The 22,326-nt window shown below is 40.3% G+C and overlaps 1 pseudogene; it reads left to right on the forward strand.

Moving 5' to 3' along the window:
• LOC113833779 overlaps positions 1 to 22,100 on the forward strand; it is a 39,493-nt pseudogene extending 17,393 nt beyond the window's left edge.
• Positions 22,101 to 22,326: the final 226 nt, after the last annotated feature.

Below are 22,326 nucleotides of genomic sequence, written 5' to 3' on the forward strand. Positions count from 1 at the left end.
AGCCAACATCTGGCAGGAGGAACTACTTAGCAGAGCATTAACAGATAATTGAGATGGCATGTGCTTTGTTATCCCAACTGCTTTGACAACCAGGATGAGAGAGTTTGTCAACATTGCATGGTTTGGGTTATTATCTCACAAGTAGAATTCTCTTGTTCCCTTATTATTTAAAGTTTTATTTATTTTACTTAAAAGGTGTTACACTTCTCACAAGCCATTCTTAGAAAAATGTCTAGATGAATTTACAGAGCATATCACTAGAAAATTATATTGCATCCTTCTAAAAGACACAAAGCACATTCTTCCTTCATCTGGATGTAAAAATAGATTAGAGTTACATTCTGAGGGTAAGGGTCTAGAAAGGAAGGAACACAGCTGAGCAGCTCTGTGTAGATTCAGCTTGGAGAGACAGCAGCCATCTTGAATCATACCAGCTCTACTGACCAGTGCAAGATATACAAAACCACCCATGTGGTATATGGAGCTTTAGAGCAGGACCCCAACTCAGGGGTTTGCCTGACTTTTTAATGCTAGTTTGCAATGAACCAGGTATATGATGACTGCTGTGTAGTCACATTTGTGGCTTTCTTTTGACCCAGACTGTGGAAATCTGCTTTGTCCTGCAGCCCAGAACTTGTCAGGAAGTCCCCAAGCCAACTGTACACTGTGAGATCCTGTATTCATCTGTGCTTTCTTTAGTCTAATACAATTTGTCTAAGTTCTCAAAGCCCAGGACCAGGCTGTTCTGGAGCACTGAGGTACTCCCATCTCTATGTGATTTTTGACTTTTTCAACCCAAACTGTTTTTATGTAATCTTTAGATTGTGATTGCCTTAAAGGTCAGGAGTGAACTGTGACTGTTACTCTTTTAACTTGATCAATATTAGAATCAAGAAGGAAATTTTGGGCCTACAGTAGAAATTTACTCTGTAATTTAAACAAATATTGAAGTCATCTTCAGATAAGGAAGCAATCATATCAGGTATTTTATTCTCAGAACATCATGTGATGAGGTGAATCAATGAGAAAGATTAATTAAAATTGAATCTATCTTGATGCATGGCTATTCCTTCATGAAGTGAAGATAAGAAAATCACAACTGTTTATTTATTTATTTATTTATTTATTTATTTATTCATTCATTCATTCATTCATTTTACATCTTAGCCACAGTTTGCCCTCCCTTATGCCCTCCAAGCCCCTACTCTCCCAACCCTGCTCAACAATCCATTCCTCCTCCATTTCTGTTCAGGAACAAGCAGGTGTCCCATGGATATCAACAAAACATGGCATATTAAGTTGCAATAAGACTAAGCACCTCCTCTTGGGCACCTCCTCTGGGCAAAGTGATCCAGTATGAGAAGTAGAGTCCCAAAACTCAGGAAAAGAGTAAGAGACAGCTCCTGCTCCCACTGTTAGAAGTCCCACAAGAAGACCAAGCTATACAACTGTAACATATGTGCAAAGTGCCTAGGTCAGTCCCCGTGAAGGCTCCCTGGTTGTCAGTTCAGTCTCTATGAGCCCCTGTGAGCTCAGGTTAGTTGATTCTATGAGTTTTCTTGTGGTGTCCTTGATTCCACTGGCTCTTCCCTCTTCTGCAGGATTCCCCAAGTTCCACCTGGTGTTTGGCTATGTGTCTGTATCTGTTTCTGTCAGTTGCTGGATGACATTTGGGCTAGGCACCAGTCTATGAGTATAGCAGAATATTATTAGGCATCAATACATTGACATTTTTCTCTAGTTGTTTTTGGTTCTATCCCAGGTCTCTGGGTCATTCAGCCTGTGGGTCCTGGTGCTCCTGGCAGTGTCAGGGGTAAGCTTACTCTCCCAGCATGGATTTTAGATTAGACCAGCTATGGGTTGGCTACTCCCTCAATCTCTAGGCCACCCTTATCTAAGCACATCCCATTGATGGGAGAGACTGTAGGTTGAAGTTTATGCAGTTGGGTTAGTTGCCTACTCCCTCCACCTGAATTCTGACGTGGTCACAGGAGATGTCCAGTTCAGGCTACATAACCAATATTGCTAGGAGTCTTAGCTGGGGTCATCCATGTAGATTCTGGGGATATTCTCTTGTACCAGGTTTTTACCTGACCCAAAAATATCTCCCCTATTTCCAGTAGTCTCTTTCAGTATTTGCCTTCTCCTTGCCCTCCACCTCCCATCCCCTATCTCTCATGTTCCTATCCCAACTCACCCTCAATACACTCAAGGAATCTCTTCTATTTCCCTTCCTCAGGGAGATCCAGGCCTCCGCTATGAAGCCCCCTTTTTAACTAGCCTCTCTGGGTCCATGGTTTGAAGCATGGCTACCCTTTATTTTACAGCAAATATTCATTTAGGTGAGTACATACCATGCTTGTCTTTCTGGCTCTGGGTTATACCATTCAGGATGATTTTTGTCCAGTTCCTTACATTGCCTTCAAATTTTATGATTTCATTGTTTTAACACCTGAGTAATATTCCATTGTGTAAATGTACCTCATTTTCTTTATCCATTCTTCAATTGAGGGACATCTAGGTTGTTTACAGGTTCTGGCTGTTACAGATAAAGCTGATATGAACACAGTTGAGCAAGCATCCTTGTGTTATGATTGAGCATCCTTTGGGTGTGTGCACAAGAATGGTATAGCTGGGTCTTGTGGTAGATTGATTAACAATATTCTGAGAAGCTGTAATATTGGTTTCCAACATGTCTATGCAAGTTTGCATTACCACCAACAATGGAGGCATGTTCCCCTTGCTCTCAGGCATGAGCTGTCACTTGGGTTCTTTTGATCTTAGTCATTCTAATAGGTATAAGATAGGATCTCAGAGTCATTTTTATTTGCATTTCCATGATGGCTAAGGTTGTTGAACATTTCTTTAAGTGTTTTTTTTTTTTTTTTTTTTTTTTGCAATTTGAGATCCATCTATTGACAATTCTGTTTAGATCTCACCCATTTTTAAATTGGATTATTTAGTTTGTTGATTTCTAGTTTCTTAAGTCCTTTATATATTTTAGAATCAGCCCTCTGTCAGATGTGGGGTTGTTACCATGCAAAGACAGTGCTCAGTATTTTGCTTCTCCAGGAAATGAGTTTAGTGATGAAAATGAACTGACAGTAAAATTTTATCATGTGATTTTAATGATAAACACACAGCAGATGCAGGAGCAATTCATTTTGAATAGAGTCAAAAGCATGTCTACTTGGTACAAAACAACCAAAAACAGGGGTAGTGAGTATGTTTTTGATTGAATCATTTCTATTATGAGCAAAGGAAGTCATCCACAATTATCTGTACTGATCAGGGGAAATATAATGAAAGATGTCTGCCAACACCAGAGATCAGGAGGGAACACTGGAAATGGCCCTGCCATCGCAAACAAGGCAAAAGACCACATCTGACATGGGGCTACTCAGCAGTCATGAAAGAAAAGTCAAGCGTACAACATTGTGGGATAGCTCCAACACATTGATCTTCACAGAATGAAGGAGAGAGTACCTAAAATGGCCAACACTCAGAGATCATCACAGACAGGCTAGCAAACAGGTGTCTGTCAGTGGCAATCATAGAAGGGTAATGGGAAGCAACACAGGAGACCAGACAAGAGGGGCCATCTTCGATGCCACCTACCTGGGGTTCATTACAGACAAGATAGAAGGAGACAGCACTTTGTCTTGCTTTTCTCAGCCCTCTTCAGAGAACAGGACATGACTAGGCCTTGAGCACCTGATCAGTACTTAACACAAATATAACACCAATGGAGAGCACCTGAGAATATATTTCACATAAGACAACTGTCACACAGAACAGGAGGAGGAAGAACCTGATGGCTGTGCTTGCTTGTCACATAGACAGAGGACCAGGAGCCAGCAACTGGGAGGGTTTCTTCCCACAAATCTGCATTATCAGGCTTTCTTATTTCAGGTCAATATATATATATATATATATATATATATATATATATGATATATATATATATATATATATATATATATATATATAGTACTATGGTACTAGGTACTAGAAGGAAAATTCCAACCACGGAGTATGGCTTTGTCTCAGTGCCCTTTCTACTGACTATTATGTAAGTGATACCACAGGGAAAAAAAAACAAAAAAAAAAACACTGGGCATTTTATTGAACACAGGCCAAATAAAGAGATAATAAATAAAAATCAAACAGTCATAAAGAAAATACTGCAAACTAGAGCAAGAGAAATAAACATGTTAAACTGCTGAGTAATTTAAACCAGGTCCCATAAAGCAAGTAATGGAAATAATGAGAGGAGGACTTTAGTTGAGGGTGTGTGTGTATGGAGGGGGTAACAGAGGGCAAGAGGGAAGAAAAAGAAATAAATAACAGTAATGTGTTGAAAAATTACATAGGAGAGCAAGCATACTATTTTTTCCATTTTTTATTTGAATTAGAAACAAGATTGTTTTACATGACAATCCCAGTTCCTTCTGCCTCCACTCCTCCCCGCCAACTAAAACCCTACCTATCCCATACCCTTTCTGCTCCCCAGGGAGGGTGAGGACTTCCACAGGGGGTCTTCAGAGCCTGTCATATTTGGGAATTGGATCTATGTAGAATGGGCTTCCGTAGTCCACAATCCACACCACCAGAGAAGCTAGGAAACAAGGAGGACTCTTGGTCCCCCGGAGAAGGGGAAAGGGACAAGATCTCCTGAGCAAATTGGGAGCGTGGGGGAAGGGGAGAGGGAGCTAGGAGCATACTGTTTTATAATCTTACTTAAGTATGTATGTGTGTTTCATGTGTGTTTCACATATGCCTGCAGACATATGTGAAAACTGTGAGGATATTAGGGATTTGAGAAGAGAGAGGACACAGAAGGAGTTGAAGGAGAGAATGAGGAACAGGAGATGTAGTAGAAAGTAGGTGTAGTACTCACATATGAAGCTATCAAAACAAAAGAAATTATAAAATAAAACCATATAAAATGAAATAATCCGTGGGCTTGTGAGATGGCTCAAGGAATAAAGCACTTGTCATGCAAGCATGAGGGCCTGAGTTCAGATCCTCAGCACACACATCAAAGCCAAGCATGGTGTTAATGTGTGATCCCATTGGTGTGTGTGTGTGTGTGTGTGTGTGTGTGTGTGTGCAGGCAGGCAGAACGCTGGAGCTCACTGGCCAGAAAATCTAGCTAACACACACACACACACACACACACACACACACACACACACACACACACTTGAAAATGACAAGTGGAAAAAGAAAGCCTGGAGAAAATTTCCAGTGCTGGTTTGTAGTGTGTTCCTGTGCACTCATGCGGAAGTGTGGCACTTTTTAATGCAGAAAGAGATAAACTATCTAGGCTCCAGGGGACAAATTGTTAACATGGTTATCATACTTCCATTTCAGAATTAACTCACCTCGTTTTGTGCTTCTTTGATGAGGACACTTGCCCCAGAGCTGTTCATATAAAATACCTTTAGAATATGGATGAGGTTTTTATACAACTTTAAAAACTCTGTTTTTTTAAAAAAATCATTTAAAAATTATTTTATTTGTATGTTTATGTGTATGTGCCTCTGTGCATGAGTGTGTATATGGGTATACCTGTCAAGGTCAAAAGAGGACATAAGATTCCCAGAAGCCCGAGTTACAGGTGGTTGTGAGCCACATGCCACAAACTCAGGTCCTCTGAAAAGCACGAAGTGCTCTTCCCTGCTGAGTTATCTATTTCCAAGTCATCTGATTTTTGTTTCATTTGTTTGTTTATTTAAAATATTAAGTATTCCTACATTAAAATAGATTGTTTTGTAAACCACATAATGATACTTTAGAGGCATGGGTACTATTTAGTACTTTTGTCAACTTGACATAAGCTATTGTCATTTTGGAAGAGAAAATCTTTTTTTTCCAAGAAATTAATTTTTATTAGTTCAAATTAGAAAGAAGACTGCTTCACATGTCAATCCCTTCTCCCTCTCCCTTTCCTCCTCCCAACCCCCCACCAGTCCCCCACCTCATCTCCCCTCTGCTCCCCAAGGAGGGTAAGGCCCTGAAGTCTGTCGTATCATCCTGGGCAGGGCCTAGGCCAATATGTCCAGGCTGAGAGAGCATTTCTCCATGTGGGATGGGCTCCCAAAGTCCCTTCTTATGCCAGGGATAAATACTGATCCACTACCTGGGGCCCCATAGAGTGCTGAGGCCTCCTCATTGAATTCCATGTTCAGGGGTCTGGATCAGTCCTGTGCTAGCCTCCCAGACATCAGTCTGCTCCATGTGCTCCCCCTTATTCAGGTCAGCTGTTTCTGTGGGTTTCACCAGCCTAGTCCTGACCTCTTTACTCTTCACTCCTCCCTCTCTGCAACTGGGTTCCAGAGTTCAGTTCAGTGTTTAGCTGTGGGTGTCTGCCTCTTCTTCCATCAGCCACTGGATGAGGGCTTAGGATGGCATATAAAGTAGTCATCAGTCTTATTATAGGGGAAGGGCATTTAGGGTAGCCTCTCCATCATTGTCTAGATTGTCAGTTGGTGTCATCCTTGTAGATCTCTGGAAATCTCTCTAGTGCCACATCTCTCCTCGAACCTATAATGACTTCCTCTGTTATGGCATCTCTCATCCTGTTCTCCTCTATTCTTCCCCCAACTCAACCTTCCTGCTCCTCCATTTCCTCCTCTCCTCTCCCCTCGTCTTCTCCCCCTCTCATTCTGCCAGCTCCCTCTCCCCTACCCTCATGCTCCCAATTAGCTCAGGAGATCCTGACCCTTCCCCTTTTCTAGGGTCCATGCATTCTTCTCTTATAGTCCTTCTGAATTTTAGACACAGGGCAAAGGATTACCAGCCTACAATCTTCATCGCCAAGGGAAGAGAAAATCTTAACTGAAAAAATTTCTCTGATGAGTTTGACAGTAGGCAAGTCTGTGGGGTATTTTCTTGAATAATGATCAATGGCGGAGGTCCATCTCACTGTGAATAGCACTACCTCTAGGAGACGGTTCCAGGAGGTATAAAAAATAGCTAAATGTGAGCCTAGGTAGCAACCCAGCAATCAGATTCCTCCATTGTCTCAGTTCTAGTTCCTGCTTCAAGTTTCTACCCTGACTTCCCTCAGTGATGGCCTATGATCAGGAATTTTAAGATGAAATAACCCCTTTCCTTCCCAACTTGCTTTTGGTTGTGGTCTTTTTTCATGGAAATAGAAACCAAACTAAGACAAGTGGCTCAGTTGGTAACATCCTTGATTTTGAAGAAACAAATGCCACTGAATTTGATCCCTAGAACCCATAGAAAGAGCAGGGCTTGGTGACTCAATTCTTGAGTCATGCACTGAGGAGAGGTGGCAGTGGGTAAAGGCTGGAGGATGCCTGAAGCTCATTGCCCAGGAAGCTTGACTGTTAATAATCTTCAAGTTCAGTGAAAGACTCTGTCTCAAGAAATAAAGTTGGAGAGCAATCAACTAAAACACTAGTCTTACTTTATTTTTCTGTTAGGATAAAATACTTTGACAAAAGCCAGTTAAGGGACAATAAGCTTATTTGACTCAGAGTTTCAGGTTACAGTCTATGATGGCAGGTATATCACAACAGCAGGAGCTTGAGAGAGTGATCATGTGATTTCTGAAATGAGGAGAGAAATGAACCCTAGTGTTCAGTTCCCTTTCTCCATTCTATGTAGTTAGAGATTCCCACAAGTTGAATGGTGCCACCTCTAGGAGTATGTCTTCTTTGGTGAAATTAACATGAGCCCTTTATAGGCATGACTAGAGTCCTATCTTCCAAGAGATTCTAGAATCTGTCAATTTGACAGTAGTAGCCATCATAATACCCACTGTTGGCTTCTGACTTACATATACTTACACACACACACACACACACACACACACACACACACACACACACACACACACACACACACACACGGATACACACCAAAAATGAAATTGAAAAAGGCAACTGGGTGAAGCAAGTGGGGACAAGGTGACTATTTTATTAAAGAGATTACAGTTTAAGAATAAGCTGTGCACTTTGCACTGGAACAGGAGAAAACATGCTTTGAGGGTAAGTCCTCACTCATTGAAAACTTCAGAATATAAATTGGAAAACTGCTTTGAAGCATTTTCACTCAAAAGAAAAGTACCTTGTTTTAATTAGAGTTTTTGTTGCTGTAAAGAGACACCATGACCACAGCAACACTTATAAAGGAAAACATTTAATTGGGGTAACTTACTTAGAGTTTTAAAGTCTTAGTCCATTACCATCATGGCTGGACATGGTGGCATGCAGGCAGACATGGTACTAGAGAAAGAGCTGAGAGTGCTACATCATGATCTTTGGGCAACAGGAAGTGAACTGTGTCATTAGGTGTAGCTTGAGCATAGGATACCTCAAAGCCACCCCCAAAGTGATGCACTTCCTCCAACAAGGACACATCCACTTTAACAAAGATACATCTGCTAATAGTTCCACTCTCTTTGGGGACCATTTTCTTTCAAGCCACCACATACCTTTAGGGTACATTGCTCAAACAGGCCTAACCATGGAAATATTTCCCCAAGTTCAGCAGGTACTCAGAGACAGTAGCAGCCCTGGCCCAATGAGGCCTGGATATCTCTTAAGGTGACACAGCAGCTGAATGTGATGTTATCTGCGTGCTGCTACTCAGCAGGCATGGAGACTTACACCGATGTTCCACAGAAAAACTTTGCTGAATAGAGGCAGCAATGTAGCAGAGCTGATCCCCTGCAGGGAGACCCTGAGTAGGCTATGTATAAGCTTTGAGGGTAAACCCTAAATTGAAATGGAAACCTCAGAATACTGGCAATGACAGCAACATGGGACATATGTCCAACAAAGCTGCAGATGATAAATGGCACCAAAGAGAGAGGTCATATGTACTGTAATTTGCAGGGCTAGAGAAGTGGGCATCTCAAGTGTTGCATGATTTTCTCTCCTGATGAGACAGGAACAACTATCTGCTCAACACAGATAAATGAGTGACAGACAAAAGTACAGCATCTTAAATATAGAGTTGGAAATGGTACTAGTGACAGTGAGTGCAGCTTAAAAGTAATGTGCCATGTTAAGGAAGCCAAGGCTTTATTGTGAGCCAGTATGTTGTGACAAGAGCTAAGTAGAAGCTGAAGACTTTGGAGGAGCTTTGAGCGAAATGAATATTTTGAGGCCACCCTGCTTTTGCCTTTTCAGGATTAAGAGGTCTCAGGTTGTTGTGACTGGTATATTTGTGATACGCAAGGTAAGGCACAGCCAAGCTCTTTTCTCCAGCCCTATCTTTTCTTATTATTTTGTTTCAACTTCACAATGGCAATGAACTCATTTTTTAAATGTTATTGAACTTTGTCAAGCACTGATTCATGAGAGCATCATTTTAGGATGCTATCAATTTCTTTTATTTATTTATTTATTTATTTATTTATTTATTTATTTGAATTAGAAACAAGATTGTTTTACATGTCAATCCCAGTTCCCACTCCCTCCCCTCCTCCCCTACCACCCCTCTAACTAATACCCTACCTATCACATATCCTTTCTGCTCCCCAGGGAGGGTGAGGCTTTCCATAAGGTGTCATCAGAATCTATCATGTCCTTTGGGATAGGGCCTAGGCCCAACTCCGTGTGTCTTGGCTCAGGGAGTATATCCCTGTATGTGGATTGGGCTCCCAAAGTCCACACCTATGCTAGGGATAAGTACTGAACTATTACAGGAGGTCCCGTAGATTTCCGAGGTTTCTTCACTGAAACCCACATTCCTGGGGTCTGGATCAGTCCCATGCTGGTATCCCAGCTATCAGTCTGGGGACCAAGAGCTCCATGTTGTTCAAGTCAGCTGTTTCTGTGGGTTTCACCAGCTTGTTTTGGACCCCTTTGCCCATCACTCATTCTTCTCTGCAACTGGATTCCAGTTCAGTTCAGTGATTGGTTGTGGGTGTCTGCTTCTACTTCCACCAGATGCTGGATGAAGGCTATCGGATGGCATATAAGTCAGTCATCAGTCTCATTATCAGGGGAGGGCATTTAAGGTAGCCTCTCCTCTGTTGCTTAGATTGTTAGTTGGTGTCGTCTTTGTAGCTATCCAGACCTTTCCCTAGTGCCTGATTTCTCTTTAAACCTAAAATGCCGCCCTCTATTATGGTATCTCCATTCTTGTTTTCTTCTATTCTTCTATTCTTCCCCCAACTCAGCCTTTCTGCTCCCTCATGTCCTCCTCACCCATCCTCTTCTCCCCTTCTCATCTCTTAGCCCCCTCCCCCTACCTCCCTTGCTCCCAATTTGCTCAGGAGGTTTTGTCCCTGTCCCCTTCTCCAGGGGACCACCTATGTCTCTCTTAGGGTCCTCATTGTTTACTAGCTTCTCTGGCAGTGAAGCATTTTAATTATTATGAAGGAATTTTTTTCTTGTAATTCAGAATTCCCAAATTCCCATCTGGGCAAACATCAGTGACATTGGTCTTGGCAATGACTTTCTCAGTGAGGTTCCAAAAGCATGGAACAAAAAAGCAAGAGATGTATAAAACTAAACTTTTCTGAAGAGTTGGGGAAATAGTAAAGAAAATGAAAGTGTAACATAAAGAGTATGGAAAACATTTGCAAACCCAGTGTGTGTTAATTTGCAAAGGCTGTTAAATCCTGTATGTTAGATACTGATTGAATTACATTTGTCAACGTGGTGTTTCATTTGTTCTCCAGAATTTTACAGGAAGAATTTTATGTCTTCTGGAAATTGTTCTCTTTCTTTGTTAATTTCTGTGCTTCTGCATTTATTTCACACCTGCTTTATTGAATGGATGAATATATACAGTAGACTGTTGGATTTTAATTTATATATTTGTGCCTTGTTGTTTATACTAGGAAAGCACCTGAAACTTGTTTTTCATATTGCTTCTCATAAAATATTCTGACAGAACCAACTTAAGAAAGGGCTTATTCTGGTTCACAGTTTGAGGATACAGTCAGTTGCTGTGGAAAGGGTGCAGCAGCAGGGTCTTGAGGAAGCAGCTCTCATATTGTGTTCACAGTAAAGAAAACAGAATGTGAGGAATGTCTGTGCTCAGCTTACCATAGTAATCAGTCTAGGACCCCAGGCCTTGTAAAGGTGCCACCCACAGGTCTGAGCATCAGTGATTTAACTTAATTAAAACATTAATTAAATTAATTAATTAAATAATTAATTAAATTTATTAATAATAATTAATTAAATTTATTATTATTATTAATTAAAACTTAATTAAAACATAAGTTTTAACTTAATTAAAAGTAAGTTAAAATTGAATATTTCTGTTACTGTTTTCTCAGAGTTTTACACTATGTATCAAACTGGATCAAAACCTACCAAATATTTTTTTTCTTTGGGTCTATTAACATGACACAGTCTGGTAATGGGTATTCTAATATTGAATTTAAGTAGATACCTGATTGGGGTGGGGGGAATGTCCTTCTGTATATATGTTTCTCTTATTCGTTGATGAATAAAATGCTGATTGGCCAGTAGCCAGGCAGGAAGGATATGCCTGGCTACCAGAAGAGGAGAATTCTGGGGAGAGGAGGCAGAGAGGAGCTGCCAGAGAGATGTCATGTAGTCACTGAAGGAGTAACAGGTCCGGACATTGTCCAGTAAGATAAGACCATGTAGAAACACATAGATTAGTAGTTGTGAGTTAATAATTAAGAGAGAGCTAGCCAGTAAGAAGTCTCAGCCATAAGGCAAACAGTTTATAATTATATAAGCCTCTGTGTGTTTATTTGGGGCTAAAAGGCTACGGGACCTGTAAGGACAGAAACTATGTCTACAGATACCATTAAGTTATTGCAATTTATTCATAAAATACAGGAGGATTTTGTTTGCTAATAATTAAAATCATTTTTTACTGACTGATGTTTGTAAATATTATTTGTCTATAGGGTTTTTAGCTGTATATGTTATCTTCTAAAGTCAGGTTTAAATTTTAACCTTAAATTGGCTTAAGAAAAATATTGGGAATTTCTAGAACTTCGGAGCCATGGACAGTTTGTAGAGCCTGGGGACTCAGGACTTCAAGGCTGAAATAAGAAAATCAGTTCACAGTTCATGCTGTTCATTTGAAATGTCTAATTTGGTCTTAACTTGTTTGGATGCTGATTTTGAAGTCTTATGTCAGTCTATTTCCTTTTGCCATTGTAAATTATTTTGTCTTTTCTGGGTGCTCCTTAAGATTTTGTTATCTGTTAATGTTTGATCGTACTAATAAGATATGCCTCAAAGTTGATCACATATTGCAATGGTTACTATTGTCACACAGACACAATATAGAGTCACCTATGAGGTAACCCTCTAGGCACACCTGTGAGGAGTATCTTGATTATGCTAATTCAGGTGAGGAAGACCTATCCCAAAAGTGAGCATCACCATTTCATGGGTTGGGTCTTAGACTGAATAAAAAGAGGAATGGGAACTAAATACTTTGCCCCATTCATTCTGCTTCCTGAGTATCAGTGCAATGAGAACAGCTTCTTTAAGCTCCTGATTTGACTTCCCTGCTGTGATGGATGTTATTCTTGAACTGTGACTCACTTAGGGTTTCTATTGCTATGATGAAACACCATGACCAAAGAGCAAGTTGGAGACGTAAGTGCTTATTCAGCTTACACTTCTGCATCACTGTTCATCATTGAAGGAAGTCAGAACAGAAACACAAGTAGGGAAGGAACCTGGAGGAAGGAGCTGATGCAGAGTCCATGGAGGGATGCTGTTTACTGGCTTGCTTCACCTGACTTGCTCAGCCTGCTTTATTATGGAACTCATTACTACCAGCCCAGGGATGGAAACACCCACAATAGGCTGGGCCCTCCACATCAATTGATAAAATGCCTTACAGATGGACCTCATGGAGGTTCCAATTGAGTTTTTCTCCTTTCAGATAACTCTAGTTTAGGTGTCAAGTTGACATAAGACTCTCCAGCACAAACTCTGAGCCAAAATAAATCATTTCTCCTTGAAGTTGCTTTTACAGAGTATTTTTTATCACAGCAGCAGGAAGAGCACTAACATGTTAGTAATTTTTTTCTTGCTCACTATTGACAAAATTTGACATACTACAAAAGATAATCACATTGCACCCCCAAAATCACTGTGTAAATCTGGAAAGTGTTTTGGAATAGAATAGATAGTCAATAAGAGTTTTCAAAATACCATGAATTTTTGGTTGTGTGACAAATATAGATAGATATGGTATGTGGTGGAGATTTAAAGTAAAGACCAAGTAATGAGCCAGGCTCTGTACCAGACATAATTGGAGTGCCTTTTCTTTCATTTCAAAGGCAGAGAGACTTGAAAAGAAATCCATTCTGTACAGTGAAGCTGAAATCCATCTCCATGCACCCTGCTATGAATCCTCCAAAATATTGATTGGGAAATTTAGACACCAAGGATAATTATATCCCATGGATTTTCCTAGTGGGTAATGTAATTAGTTAAATATAAAAAAGAGATTTGGAAGTGGTATGCAGATATGAAGGGCTCTTTCAGTGAAGAATGAGCCAGAGACCAAAGCTAAAAACTGTATACCAAGTGACATTTTGCTCTCTATATGCTGTTGCTTGTTCCTTTACTTGGAAGTCTCATCCTAACACTCTGCTCCACCCAGAAATCTCTTAATCATTCAGGAACTCCAGCTGGCTCTCTCTATGGGGATTGCCTAGTGAATATTCTGCTGGATGTTTGTAATTAGATGATGTTATCTTTTGTTTATGCTTTCAGTTGGGACTTTCTAGTCTTCTCTGCTGGACGTTTTGAGCAGCACCTCATTTAATAATGATTTGTTATGGATCAGCTGTATCTGTCAATCATCTGTCTAGTTAGTGGATGTAGCCATCACTTACTTCTACCTGGAAAAGCACTGCGTCATTTTGGGCAACCAGGAAAATGCTTTAGTTTGAGGTTAATGACCAAATTGAAAGAGTGAAAATATGACTTAGTCAATAATTACACTATTCATAAAAGGTTGAAGTGGAGGAACTCTGTAAAGTCAGGGGACATGTTCTGTAGCAGTTGTGTACTTGGTCAAGCATGATTCTAACAACTGTCATATTATCTTGTCAGTCGGTGTCTGTCATATCATGCTGTCAACATACAGTTCCACTCACTGTCCAGATATCCTTTGCAGCATCCTCTCATTTACACCAAGACAGATGAGGTTATCTCAGAGATTGGCATTATTGTCAATCACCTCTTTGCATAAATGTCTACCTAGGTTTGGCATCCATGGCTGTTCTCAGTTAGTATTGCTCTCTAAATGCCAGTAAAAAAGTGTTAGCTGTTTTTAACTACCCTAAATGTTAACAAAATGTTAAGAAGAACATTTAAGTCTAAAATAACACAAGTTAAATAAAAGAGCCTTAAGGGAGTTCTTTACTATGGCAAGTTCACACTAAAAGAGCACTCTCTCCCAGTTGCATCACATAGACTTGGACATCTATGTCACTTCTAGGTAAGGACTGACTGACAATTTGGAAAGTGAGATATATGACTTAAGAGAAAAGGGAAAAGAAAGTGGAATCACCAGAGACTGAACAGGGTTCTTGGATGCTCTAGGCCACCCTATGATGGAGAAAGCATGTGGTCACTAAGACAAGAACACCTAGGAAGGTAAGTAGATAGTTTGCTTTAGCCATCATCTAGACTTGTCATTATTTGCATCATCTAGACCCGTCTTATTTGCATTTACCTAAAGTGATTACTTCTCTACACTAAAGATATAGTGGCCAAGAGTGCAAGCTCCACATTGTGTGTGTGTGTGTATGTCTTCAGAAAACCCAAGCAGTTCTCAATAAGATTTAGAAACATTATTTACTTGACACAGTTGTCATAACTATGGAATGTGATATTAGTATTCTAAATGGAATATATAAGACCCAAGGAAAATAACAGCCAAATATTTTCTTGTTTTTCTTTGATGATAACTAGCTTAGTATAAGTAAGTTAAATTGAGAATTGTAGATAGTTGACTATATTGTTTAAATTTATTTCTATTAAAAGTAAATGTGAGGTTGGTGAGATGGCTCAGCAGTTAAAAACATTGGCTCTTCTTCCAGAGGAACCAGGTTCAATTCCCAGAAGTTCACAAATGTCCATAAGCCCAGTTCCTGGGAATCTGACACTTCATACCAATGCGCATAAATAAAGTTAAATAAATCCTTTTTTAAAAAAAGGAAATGCATTGCCTTGAAGCATGATTGTTTAAATTGTTGGCTCATACTTGTGATAATCATATTATTGTTGCTTGATTCTCAGTTTTTCTGCACCTCATTGAAAAAGAGAAGAAAGAACAGTCACAAATTACCAAAAGTGCAGTTCTGTTTCCATTTTCTTTGTGATTTATTTCTTTTTTTGCAATTAGTCTATTTATATCATCATTAAAAATAATCAAAGAAAAAGAAATAGTCAATTTCCCATGTAGGCAGGTGGTATAAAATGCCAAAAATAAATAGATCTATGGGAGTCAGTTTTAGATTTGAACTTGGCATCCCTACTGATTTATTAGTAACTTTGAAAAAATAGTATTAAGCCTGCTCATTTAAATGTGAATAATTCTTAGCAAAGTTAAGAACAGCTGAAATGCAAAGCTGTCAAGGATTTCTAGGAATATTCAAGAGAAGAGGGAAAATAAATTAAGTGAAAAGTGAAAGAATAGTATAAACTTAGACCCTTCCTGCTGGTAAGATCCCCAAATAAAGTTAAAAAATATGATTTTCAGTAAGATGTGGAAATTTAATTCTCTAGACAATAAAACTTAGGATTCTTGCATCTGGATCTTACTAGCATCTTCAAAAGTAATGGTCCTTTTTCTTGATATGCTGCCTGTATTACAGACAATGTAGTGAAAACCTTAGGGGACTACTACTGAATGAGAGTGGACATTGAATTCTTCCTCTTTTTATTTGTTTTTGTCTTTCTTTGTCTTATTTTTTAATAAAAAGTTTCTCTGTGTAGCCTTGGCTGTCCTGGAACTTTTTCTATAGACTAGACTGGCCTCAGAAATCTGCCTGCCTCTGTTGCTCAAGTACTGGTATTAAAGGTGTCACCACCACCACCAAGCTGACATTGAATTCTTTGAACGGTGGGGCAGTTGCCATGCATTTCCATCCTTCTCCACTGAAAGCAAAACACAGACAGCTTAAGGAAAATGTTTATGTATTAGATGATTTCAAAACAGTACTGAGCTATGTTAAGCAATTTTGTTAATGAGTTCTTGATATTAACACAGATTAAGTAGTGGCAAAAATGGATTTAGGCAAATAGAGACTTGGAGCTATGTTACTGTTTGCATGGAAGCATCCAAGTTCACCATGAGCTCTAAATTCGAGATGGCTTTGGAAAATTGTTCAAAATGGAGACTCAGGGACAAGATTGTTGATCTCCAATATTGACCAGGCATTGGATCATACTTGGGTCTTGCTAAGAAGTGTAACTATGAGAAATGAAGCTTTGGGTACCATCACCGCCGAGAGAGCTGCCAATATAAAGTTTCTTTACCAGTTGGGAATGAGTCCCTTTTCCAAGGAAGGAAGGAAGCAGAAACCATCAGTTTTCACTGCAGCTGGAATCAGCAAAGTCTCTTAAAATGTGACCACAAAGAAAAAGATGCATGGGGGGATCAGGAGAAATGAAATGGAGAAGTTGAAAGTCAGTCTGAGGAGCCACTGGTTCCTGACTGAACTGGTCACTCTGTGGACAATGGCACTCCTGCCCAGAATTCTGAGCACTGATGAGTGCCTAGATACCTCCATGTGAGGCTAAAGAGAGCAGCTGCCACAGACTAGCTTTACTATTCATTGGACAAAGGCTGCTCAGAAGATCTCACTCTTCATGCTTCTGGATGCATGCCTGCACAGATGAGCAGTCTACTGGAGGGGTCCCATGTAATGGCAGCTGAACGATTGCACTGCAGTTAGTGATTGATTTATGGTGCTGCCCCTGGGCAAGTGGTCCTGGGGTTTACATGAAAGCAGACTGAGCAAGCATGAGAGCAATCCAGTAAAACGTGTTGCTCTATGGCCTCTGTTCCAGTTCCTGCATCCAGGGTCCTCCTGCTTGAGTTTCCTCCTTGATTTATCTCAGCGATGATCTGTGACCTGAGAGATGTAAATTCAAATAAACACTTTCCTCCACAAATTTCTTTTTGTCATGATGTTTATCACAACAATTGAAAACAAACTAGAACATCATCACTTTGGCCTTTATAAAATATAAATATGTTCTTATATTTTTTTCAGGGAAGTACATAGCGCAAACACATAAACTTTTCAAGTAACAAAATGTATGGACTTTCAGAAAAGAGCAGCACATTATAGGATGTTATTGAGACTCATTTGACTAAGAGCAGAGAGAAGTGATGCTGGGACTCTGCACGGTGGCATATGTCTGTTACCGACTGCACAGAACAGAGCTCAGGTGCAGGGTTCCATGTCCTTTCCACCCAAGACTCCCATTCCTCCTGCATATTCATTCTCCGTCCCCAGAACCCTTAATAAAATGAAGAAGGAAATGAGATATGAGCAGGAAATAAGATAACCAATCAGAAAATGGACATTTTACAAAATGGTAGGACAAAAGTTTTAGAAATTAAGAAAGAATCAGTGAAATTGAAAAGCTGGTAATATAGGCTGTTTTATCATCCTTTTCTTATGCTTTAGCTATGTTGGAATATTCAGAGCCTGCTGTGGTAGAGTTTCTGGGCTCAAGTGCAGACATATTGTCCTGGCTATTGTTGATTATGTTTTTACACTGATGTTTAGGCATCTGGGTTTGGGAAGATTGTTATTCTAGATGCTAATCTCTGCCCTTGTCTTTGTTGGGCAGGTGTTCTGTCCCTTGATTTTTATTTCCTTTCTGGTTCTAGGGGGGGAGTGTGGTGATTGCATTGCCTGTAGGAAAATCTTCTGGGATCCTGCAAGGTGTGGCCACTGGGTGTTCCAAGTAGGTTTGTCTGTGTGTTTGGACCCAAGACTTAAGAATGAGGAAGGGTTGTGGGGGTGGAGGGAACATCTCAAGAGGGAGGAAGCAAGGTGTTCCCCTAGAGTCTGCTTAGTTAGTCCCCTGGGCATGGGGGCAGAGGGTGAGAAGAAGCTACATCTGCAGGTTTGCCAAAGAGCTAAGAGTGGGATTGGAATTGAAGGAATGGAGGGAGAGGTGAAGATATGCAGCTAGCCTACCTGCTTGCCTGGTCAGAGTGGCCATATATAACCCTCATCACCAACCCATGGCTAAATGAACTTGAAGAATGGAGAACAGAAAGAATGGATGTAAGTTAGAGGCTGTGGAGGATTGTTGCAAGATGCTGTCTTCTGATTATGCTGTCGGTGCGTATATTGCATGTATTGAACTACAACAGCTGTGGCTGCCTACACTTAGACCCGACTGTACATGGCTCTTCTTTTCCAGATATGCTTGTATCATTTCATATCAGAATTTTTCAAGAAACCTCCTTTGTAGCAGAAAAAAAGTATTCGATCCTTGAGACTCATGTCTTTATCAGATGAAAAATGTGAATTCAAGATGCCTATGGGGCCATTTTATAATCTTATTGATCAAAAAGAGGAAAAAAGAAAAGAGAGTGTCTTATCCTTTGAGATGTAGCTTGAAAGCCACTAAAAGAGTTCAGTGTCTTCATTATTTTTTGATTTCTATGAAGAGAAAGGCAACTTATAAAAGAAAACTTTTTATTCGAGGCTCACAGTTATAGTACTTGACTATTATGCTGAAGAGCAGGGCAGCAGGCAGAGATGCATGGTGCTAGAAGTAGCTGAAAGTTTACATCTGATCCACAAGCATGTGTCAGAGACAGACAGACAGACTGACAGACAGACAGACAGACAGACAGACAGACAGACAGACAGACAACTGGAATGGCCACATTATAATACAAATTCATTTAGTCCACCTTCAAAAGTTCCCATAGTCTTTGTTTTGGGACTGTTTAAAAATCCAAAGTCTTTTCTGAGACTCAAGGAAGTCTCTTAATTATAACTTCTCTGAAATAAAAAAGCAAATTATGTATTTCTAACATACAATGGCACAGAATAATATAGATAGCCATTCCAAAAGGGATGAACAAGGATATAGTGGAACAAATGCTATACTAAAGCAAGTCTGAAACACAGCACGACAAACTCAAAGTTCTATAGCTCTGTGTAGGGTGTCAAATGGCTTAAATGGCTCTTCTCTTCCAGCATTGCTGGCAGCAAAACACATCAGTCTCCTGGCCTGGTTCCACTCTCTGTCTAAAGATCTCCTTGGTAGATGTCTCACAGCTCTGGCATCTCCATTATCTTGGGATCACCAAGGCAAACCAGGCTTCACTTTCGCAGATTCATTCAGTGACCTTCCAGATCTCTATGTAGGGACTCACATGCCACAGTGGCCTCACTGACTCTCCTTAACAGTGAAATATTCCACAACTTTTTAATTCCTGTATCCTTCATGACTCTAAAGCCAGAAACATATGCTGATGCTGCCAAGTCCTGCTAGCTGCTTGAGATCGGATCTTGCATCCTCTTTGAAATATATTTGCTTAAGTTTTGACTTGTTATTGATTTTTAGGAACAGAAAATAACTCTTTGGCCTTTCCTTTTTATAAGTCACACAATTAGATGAGTGGGGGTCTTGCCCTGAAGGTACCATTCATTTTATTCTGTTTCTCCTTGTCTCTTTCAATATAAACCATGGCTCCCACAATAAATTTCCTGTTGCTCTTTTTCTTCTCAAATTGTACATTTGATACTTTTTATTACTCTGCTTACTCTTTTTCATTGTAGGAGTTATCACTAATAACCATGGACACAGTCAATACAAAGTTTCCTTAAAGTCTCCTTTGCCAATGACATTTGTCCAAAACTCTTTAATTTAGCATCAGGCAGATTGTTAGGACAAGGGCAAAATTTAGTCACATTCTTTGCCAAAATATCACAAGAATGGTCTCTAGCCCAGTTGGTAATACAGTTCCCCTCTGAAACCTCTTGAACTGGGCCTCCAAAATCCACATTGCTTTCAACATTATTGTCTTGCAAGATCCTACTATGATGGCCCATTAAACCCCACTTATGATATTTACCTCTTTCCTAGTCCAGAGTCCTTTATCTTCTTAGATTCTTCTAAAAGTAATGGGATGGTCATGCCTGCTACAGACATAGTGCAGCCCTGGTACAAACTTCTGTCTTAGTTCCTTCTTGATTTCTGTAAAGCAACATCATGACAAAAGATAACTTACAAAACAACAACAACAAAACCATTTAACTTGGGGCTCACAGTTCCAGAGGGTTAGAGGACATGACCACCATAAAGTGGACATGGAAACAGGCAGGCCTGGCACTTGAGAGAGAGCTGAAAGCTTTCATCTGATTCACCAGCATGTGGCAGAGGGTGAGACAGTGTGTGAAAGGAACGGAGTAGGCATTTGCAACCTCAAAACCTACCCGTAGTAACAAACCTCCTCTGAGAAGGCCACACCTCCTCATCTTCCCAAGAAGTATCACTAGCTAGGGACCAAGCATTCAAACATATGAGTCTAAGGGGGACATCCTCACCAAAATCACCACATTTGGCAATTGCCACTTAAGTATGACTTTTCTTTAAGAAACCTATACCCTTCCCTGAGGTTTGTCTTATTTCCCCAAATGCCTCTGTTTTACTTAGTTCATGTGCTCAAATCTATGTAAAAGATCCACTTTTATAAGCCCTAACTCCAATTCTAAAATTCTACAGTGAAGTAAAAAAAAAATCGGTGTCACTTTAGTATAGGACCCTAAAGGCTACACAATCCCTTGGGCTGCTGGGGACAGACAGCTCTGGGATGTGTCTTCTGCTGTACCACTGCTGACAACCAATACGCCAAAGCTCAAGAATAATAGAGGGCCATTCAGGATTGATGGCAGTCAGGGCCTCTGCTCAGAACTCTGTCTAATTGCCCATGGTAGAAGTTAGCTGCAAGAGCCATCTTAGGCTGCAAGAGCATGTGGAGTCTGAGGGATTCCAAACAGGAGGAAACAAAGCAAACTGCAATATTAAATGAACAAGGACCAAAGCTACAAATTAAAATAGTCATGTTAGGAAAATTATATGTGATAGAAAGGACCCTGACCCAGTCATGAGATTTTAAACCTGTTGTTTACCATCATTATGTTGCTTTTAATTTTGATATTTTTTATACCAAATTCATATTGTTTACCCAGAAACAAGTGGTTTCATTACTAAGAGCATGTGTGACACCTACCTCAGTGATAAGAAAGTCTAAGGCTTCCCAGATTTGAAAGACCGTGTTGGCAAATGAGTTCAGGCTGATGTTGAAATTTAATAGCCTGGATTTAGAGGTTCAGGTAGATTGTAGATCTGTGGGGAGTTATGAATACTTAATTAGGTTTAAGTATAGTGAAGAAATTAAACCTAAGAAACTTTTAAAGATGGAAGAATCCACTATAGATGGTTCTAAAGAATGGCTTAGGAAAGTGGAGGTCAACCACAAGTGAAACACTGTTTTAGGGGAGTGGAGAGTCAGCCACATTTAAAGAACCATTTTATAAAACAGGGTTTTAGAAAGGAATCTAAGTTAGAAAATGTTTCTCACTCATTGGTCATAGGGTAGCACTGACTGGATTGCTGCAGTTGCCATGATGACCTACAAATAAAGGTTGTTCATGGGGAGTCTGAGGCACAGGCAGAGGACTGCCGCAAGGAGTGCGTGTATCAAGAGCTACTGGTCAGCCTGAACCCCATTACACAGCCACTGGCTTCCTGCCACCTGATGTACAAACTCTACCATTGCACAAATAAGGCAGTGAAGCAGAATCAGACTTGGCATAGGGTGAAGATTTGTCAACAAGAGCAAGAAAGGGATCATGGTTCTGGCAGGAGACATGGTGCCTATTGAGGTATACTGTCACCTTCTAGTTTGTGGGAGGACCAGAACTCGTCCTACGTCTCTATGACCTCTAAGATGAATTAGGGTACAGCTATGCCCTCTAAGATGGAATTGGGTGCAGCTGCAGGATTCAAGCCTCAAGTTGCACGATCATGTTGAAGCTCCATGAAGAATATCAGAAGGCCTTTGACAAGTGTCTGGAGGAGGTGCAGACCCTGCAGACACCTATTTGAAAGACTTGGTCTGCAACCCAGCATCTCTTCCAGGAGCTGCAGGCCTGGCTTCAGGAAGCTCCCCACCCTAACAGCATCTCCCCAATTTCCTGATATGTTAATTTCCTCCAAGCAGCTCCAACAGTAGTTCTTGGAGGTAGAGCCAGCATTTTCCCCCACCAGTGCCATCTCCTGTTCAGCTTGGATGAAGACAGTCCCAAGAATGTGGGGTGGGAAACCCTGTCTC

Source organism: Cricetulus griseus, chromosome 2 (genome assembly GCF_003668045.3).
Source record: "Cricetulus griseus strain 17A/GY chromosome 2, alternate assembly CriGri-PICRH-1.0, whole genome shotgun sequence".
Lineage (NCBI taxonomy): Eukaryota > Metazoa > Chordata > Mammalia > Rodentia > Cricetidae > Cricetulus > Cricetulus griseus.